Here is a 6,204-nt window from a genome sequence, read left to right as displayed (position 1 = left end):
TTCTAATATTTGGCTCCCATATCTTTAATACGGTCCTTTCCCCATTCCTCCCCCCTTTTTTTCTCACTCATTTTTATCTATCTTCCTTTGTTTATTTTTACCTTTTTGTCTTGATTGACAACCCCCCCCCCCCCCCACAAGTTTCTTCTATTTATCTTTATTTTTCCTTTTTTCGAATATTTTTTGTTTCTGTTTATTTTATTTCATGGCTTTCCATTCTGCTTTTCCTTTCTTGCGGTTCACGGTTACTGACAATTTCTTTTCTTTTTGTTTAAGCTTCGGCTTAATCCTTGTCCAATTGAATTCTTTCTTTCTGGGTTCGTACCTAAGAGAAAGCTCCTGGCCTTTGCTTGCATTCCTATTGGTTCCTGATCGGTTTATAACTTTGTCATTGGTGTTTGGCTAATCCGCTGTTTTTATCTTTTAAGCTGCTTGCGCATCTGCTCTTGGCTTTTGCCGGATGTCTTTTCATCCGTAAGCTCATTATTTTTTGCATTGAAAAAGGCGTTCCCTGTAACGCCGAAACACGTGTGTGCTGCAATTTACAAATTTATAATAACTAGTTTGACCATTCTAATACTGATTGAGTTTTCAGACTATTTTTGAATTTGTTTAATAAATAATAGACAACACATTGCAGACAATATTTTTAGACAAGAATGAAATTTTACGCTATCTTCTTCATTAAATGATATAAAATAGTATGAGAGTAGAATTCAATAATTATGATATTTTAATCAAATCTAAGATTTGAGAACTGAATTTACTTACTTTAAGCCAGGGGTGCTTTAAACTTTGTGCTGAATTCATTCGTAATCTGTAATTAAAAATAATTTTCTAGATAATTTGTTGATATTTGAATTAGTAATTCATTAAGTGTATAGTTTTGGGGAATGAGTTAAATCGGTAATTTATTTGTACTTGTGATGTCATTATTTATCACTTAAATAATAGTTCGTAATCTTCTTTCATTATTATTCTTCAAGAATAATTGATAACGTAATTGAATTTCAATTACATGCGTGACATTTTACTTCCCCAAAAATCACCAGAGCAAAGTTTTTATTTAGATCATAAAACAAGTATAAAATCAACAGAAATTATGAAGAGTTAAGGCCGCTGTCATAGCACTTTATAATCATGCTCATTGTTGGCAAATGATAATAAACAACTAAAATGTAACACAAATTTGGGAATTGCTGTTACAAATAAATAAATATAGATGTGTTAGTGCGTATATTATGTTTTTTTTTAATTTGTAATTTTGCTAAACTTTGCGTTTAATCTATAAATATTCATCGAAAGAAGAAAACTTTCCTTTTTGTAGCTTATTTTATTGTTTTTAGTTAACAGTGCAGCCCAGTGGCTTAGTGGTAGCGCATTGCGTTTCTACGCCTACGACTCTGGTTCTTTCTCGGGTTGGGCATGGTCGACTCTGCCTTTGATCCCTTCCGTGAATCGACAAGCGTACTGGGCAACTAAACCATGGGGGTTCTTCGCTGACCACTAAATAGAAGCATATCCCTTGCACCTCGAGGACTTTGATCAAGAAAGCTAATATGGACACAGTATGTCTTAGTTGCGCCATTGAGTTTAATTTAGTTAACAGTTAGCAAACGTATTTTTTTTTTTTTTTTTTTTTTTGAGTTTGCTGAGTGATTGGAGTGATATAGCAAAACTCGCACTATTTTTGTCGAAAAACTTTGGCACCAAATTGGGTGAGAAATTTTGCAACTTTTTGAACATGCTGAAAACTCAATTTTAATGCGTATGTCTAAGTGTACTATACTGAGAGTTTTCACGAAGGTAGAAATAGAATGTTAGCTTTGAGGCAACTATTGATTTGATTAATTTTGTGGAGGAAGCTGTGAGTTGCACTTTGATGTTGCATTTGTAAATTTTGCGTATTTAGAACTAAACATGTGTCTACCAATGTAAATATGATCTTATATAAGGCGGTGTTAGTTGTTGTCTAGTTTTTAACCGACGAAAAAACGGAGGAGGTTCTCACACGTAATATTTTTCTATTCAAGATTTGTATGAAAAATAGGGTGAAGTTTAGTGATGGTGACATACTATTTTTGAAATAAAATACCTTTTTTTAAAAAGAATGAAGTGAAAATGTTTAATAAAAAAAAATAGAACCGACTTCAAAAACTGCAGCTGAAAATTGCTCTAAAAAATAAAAAAAAAATCATTCTTTGAACATCTATACTACTTTTTGAACATACATTTTGAAGTCGGTGCAAATACAGTAGATAAAATCATACTTAAACATAATTCAATTACAAACGTAAAATTTAATGGACTCTGGTTCTTCAATAGAATTCGCGCACAACATTTTTAATAACATATTTGTAAATCGATATAAATGTTTCGTTAAAATTTTGACTGGTTTTCATGAAAAATGTAAATGAGAAATGGTTACACATCATTTTCCCTATCATATTTGCGCCGACTTCAAAAATTATGTTGAAAAAGTAGTATAGATGTTGTTCAAGGAATGAAATTATTTTTACTTTTTAGAACAATTTTCAGCTGCAGTTTTTTTAAGTCGGTTCTATTTTTTTATTAAAAAAAAATAACAATTGTAAAGACTATTTGTAAATAATATTCCTGTGTTTTTATTAGGACTTAGTTTTGTAATTACTTCATGGCGCAAAGTCAAATCATTTCCTTCTCAACTCATTGCGAAATTTACGTACTTAACAAATAACACTTTTTTTTTTTTTTTTTTTTTTTTGAGGGAGAGATTCTTTTCTTAACTGTGCTGTATTTATTAGAATTTCCTACTAATTTTGGTAAAGGATATATGGTTGTCCACTAACATAATGGATTGCTAAAATTTTCAGTCCAAGTCCATCTTTATATGATAATAGAAATAAATGATTTAAAATTGAAAATCAACACACAAAAACCTGAATGTTTTATAATTCTCTAAAATTATTATATTTTTACTAGTATAACAGTTCTATGTAATTGAGATTTACATTTAAAATGAAAATAACACTTCTTTTTGATGAAAATAATGTATAATAGTATTACTTACGTCATATCTTTAATTAGTAACTTGGAAATAAAATCTTTGGCAGTTTCTGATATTTTATCGAAGCTATCATCTTCAAAGTCAAATTCTGCTTTTGTAACATTACCCATAGTTTCTAAATCAGAGTCACCCATGAAGGGTGATAAACCTGAAAGTCTGAAAAACAAGTTTGTTAAAAAAGAACACGAAAGCACTGACAAGAACTAAATTAAAGAAATAAATAACTCTATGCACTGTAAAAAAAAAAATGTGTAACCTTACTCCATAAATTCGGGGGCAGCTTAGCTGCCTCCGCTGCTCTGGAGTAACTTAACTGATATCACTGGAGGTAAGTTACTCATCGCTTCTGGAAGGTTTCACCATGGTAATGTATCTATAACGTAACTTCTCACAATTTCTGCGTAAGGTTACAATAGAATTTTCTGAATGCTTACAGAGAAATTCCTCAAAAGGTTACACATTAACAAAAATATAACCTTTCATGTAACTTTCTTGGACGGGTGCTCAGTTTTACTTGTTAGTAGACTTATACTTCAAGTTAACTATTCGATGCTTTAAATTATCCAGATATATAAAATGATCAAGTAATAATTTCTTTCTCTACGTTTTAAATTGAAAGTACAAAAATAAATTAGTAGGTTACTAGAGTTGAATTTTCGTTAATAACAGTGTTAAAAAAATCTTAGAACTTTACAACTCTTGCTTTTAACTATACGTTTACTCAATATGTATTAATATCATTCTTTTTCACAACCAATACAATCCAATAATTAATTTGTTGTTATGCACAATCACGACGATTTTATTGCAGTTTGATAGGAAATAACCTGAGTGGTGTTTGAACTTACAACGCACAAATCTCAATGAGAGGTAGCAAAGTAGCAAGAACTTTTACCGCTCGGCCACCAGAGGTCGGGTTTTGTTTTGCTAATAAGAGTTTACCTGCTTTGCGCCGATTCTGATATTTACGCATGAGCTTTGAATTCTACTGAAACCATGGTGCAAGGTTCTGCCAACACTGAGTTTTTAAAACAATGATATTACACACTTCAGAATTCGTGTAACGTTACACACCCATTAATACTGGTCACCTTACATATTTTTTACATTGTGTATTTAAAAGAAAACGGAAAACAAAAATACTTTCTAATGCTGGAGGAATAACATTGTGACGAGTAAGCATGCAAAATGAATTGCACCAGTGCTTCGAGATTATCCTACATATACTGCAGGTATGTGTACCAAAATATTATTTCAATTATACCATTAAAATTCTGCTCACACGCATTAAGTGTGCGAAAGTTTGGTCGATGACAGTAAAACAGTGCATTAGTTCATAACGTGAGAAATACATTGAAACAATGCTTAAGTATAATGATAACAATATACATACATAATGATAATAATATCCCGTTACAACGAATAACAGTAAAACGAAAGGAATTCTCTTAGTTTTCGCTGCATTACTTGAATTCTTTTACAACAAAATTTCCGTTTAATTTTAGCTAAACGTGTTATTTTTTTTCTCGTTGAAAGGATTTTAGGTTCTATATCAAGTTTGTATGCGGCCCGTTGACCCCATGTTGAGTACCGTTGTTCTAGAACTTCTTACTCTTCTATGATTAATGTGTATGTCACAATTGTTTTTTTACATCAACTTAATAGGGGAGAAAATCAGTTTCTATTTACCCCGTAGCCTCTGAGGTAAACAAAACATTATAAGGTAAATGGCAATACGATTTCATTACATAACAAATATCCATAAATTCCTTTTTTTTTTACATGGCTCTGTGAATCTCATTAAGTAGTATCGGATGAAATATACAAAATTTTCTCTCTGAAATTATTTTAGAGGTAAAGAAGGATCTAAAGTTCAAACAGTGAAATGCTGTTTGAAACTAGACTCAACTCAACCTGAAATTATTTCACTAGCTGCATTGCCCGGTATTGCACAGTCTACCTTAAAAATATACGTATATTCGGCGTTCTCCAAACATTTTATATAATGTTATAAATTTTCCCGTTTCCATTACAGTTCTTATTGCTGCTTCACTCCTATTAGTCAAAACGCGATGTTATATAGCCTATAACTTTCCTCAATAAATGGACTATTCAACACAAAGCGAACTTTTCGATTCGAACCCTAATCTCTGAGATTAGCGCGTTCAAACAAAAAAAAAACCCCTTCAGCTTAATATTAATAGGAGTATTATATTATATATTCATTATTACATAATTATATTTATTGCTATTCAAAAATAAATGCAAATGTTATGCCCTGATACGCAAAAACATACTACAAAACCTCGAAAAATTAAAAAAACTACACTCCATGCACATATATCATTTTAAACACTAGTTAACCGCTATATTTTCCCCAAAAGATGTTATTGCCGTCTAGTGAAAAGTGGTGTAAGTCACAAAGAGCTGCGTTTCATGCCTCGGCGAATATTGGTCGTACAAATTTCAAACTGTGTAAGAAATGTTTTTCAGTGGAGATTATTTCCCTAAGTATAAGTTATGGACCTAGGGCCCGTGTAAAAAGTTTTGCATTTTTTGACTTATTTTTACTTTCAGATCAAACTTTCAATATCTTAACTCTGCATCTGATTTTGAACATTTTTGCAACTCGAAGTATACATATAGGACTAGCGGTTGCGAAAATAAAGGTATTGCAGGTAAAAACAGAACATCCTGTATAGCTGGAAATGTACTTACAGAACGTAGCATATGACTCCGACGCTCCACATATCAGTAGTGAAAGAAACTTTTTCAAAATTTACAACCTCGGGAGCTACGAACTCTGGCGTACCAAACAAAACTTGTAACTTTTTGTCTGGATCATATTTTCGGGCGAGACCAAAGTCGATGATTTTGATTTGATTGCCTGTCCGTGTGACACATAAAATGTTTTCTGGCTAAAAAAAAAAATAGTCAAAATATCAATGACCGAGCTTCAAGAAGCACGTGGAAATAAAGTTTTAAGACATAAGATAAATAATAATAATGAAATTTAAAACAAGTAATGTTTTTAAAAAAAGTCAAATTTTGTATTTTATGTTATTACATATTTTTATCTTTGCATTACTACAGTCAAATCTTATAAGTCATTAAAATTATTACTCTAATTAGTTTTGCTTTGACAGTTCAAAACTATT

General features: G+C 31.3%; 1 long non-coding RNA gene across 1 annotated transcript; it reads right to left on the bottom strand.

Annotated features, from left to right (window-relative positions):
• Positions 1-556: 556 nt before the first annotated feature.
• Positions 557-5,817, bottom strand: LOC129225200 (uncharacterized). The gene is made up of 3 exons (XR_008580728.1): positions 5,765-5,817; positions 3,050-3,202; positions 557-817 (listed from the first exon to the last, which is right to left on the bottom strand). It is a non-coding gene; the product is annotated as an uncharacterized LOC129225200 (long non-coding RNA).
• Between the last annotated feature and the right edge of the window lie 387 nt (positions 5,818-6,204).

Source organism: Uloborus diversus, chromosome 6 (genome assembly GCF_026930045.1).
Source record: "Uloborus diversus isolate 005 chromosome 6, Udiv.v.3.1, whole genome shotgun sequence".
Classification (NCBI taxonomy): Eukaryota; Metazoa; Arthropoda; class Arachnida; order Araneae; family Uloboridae; genus Uloborus; species Uloborus diversus.
This window is presented reverse-complemented; position numbering and strand designations above follow the sequence as displayed.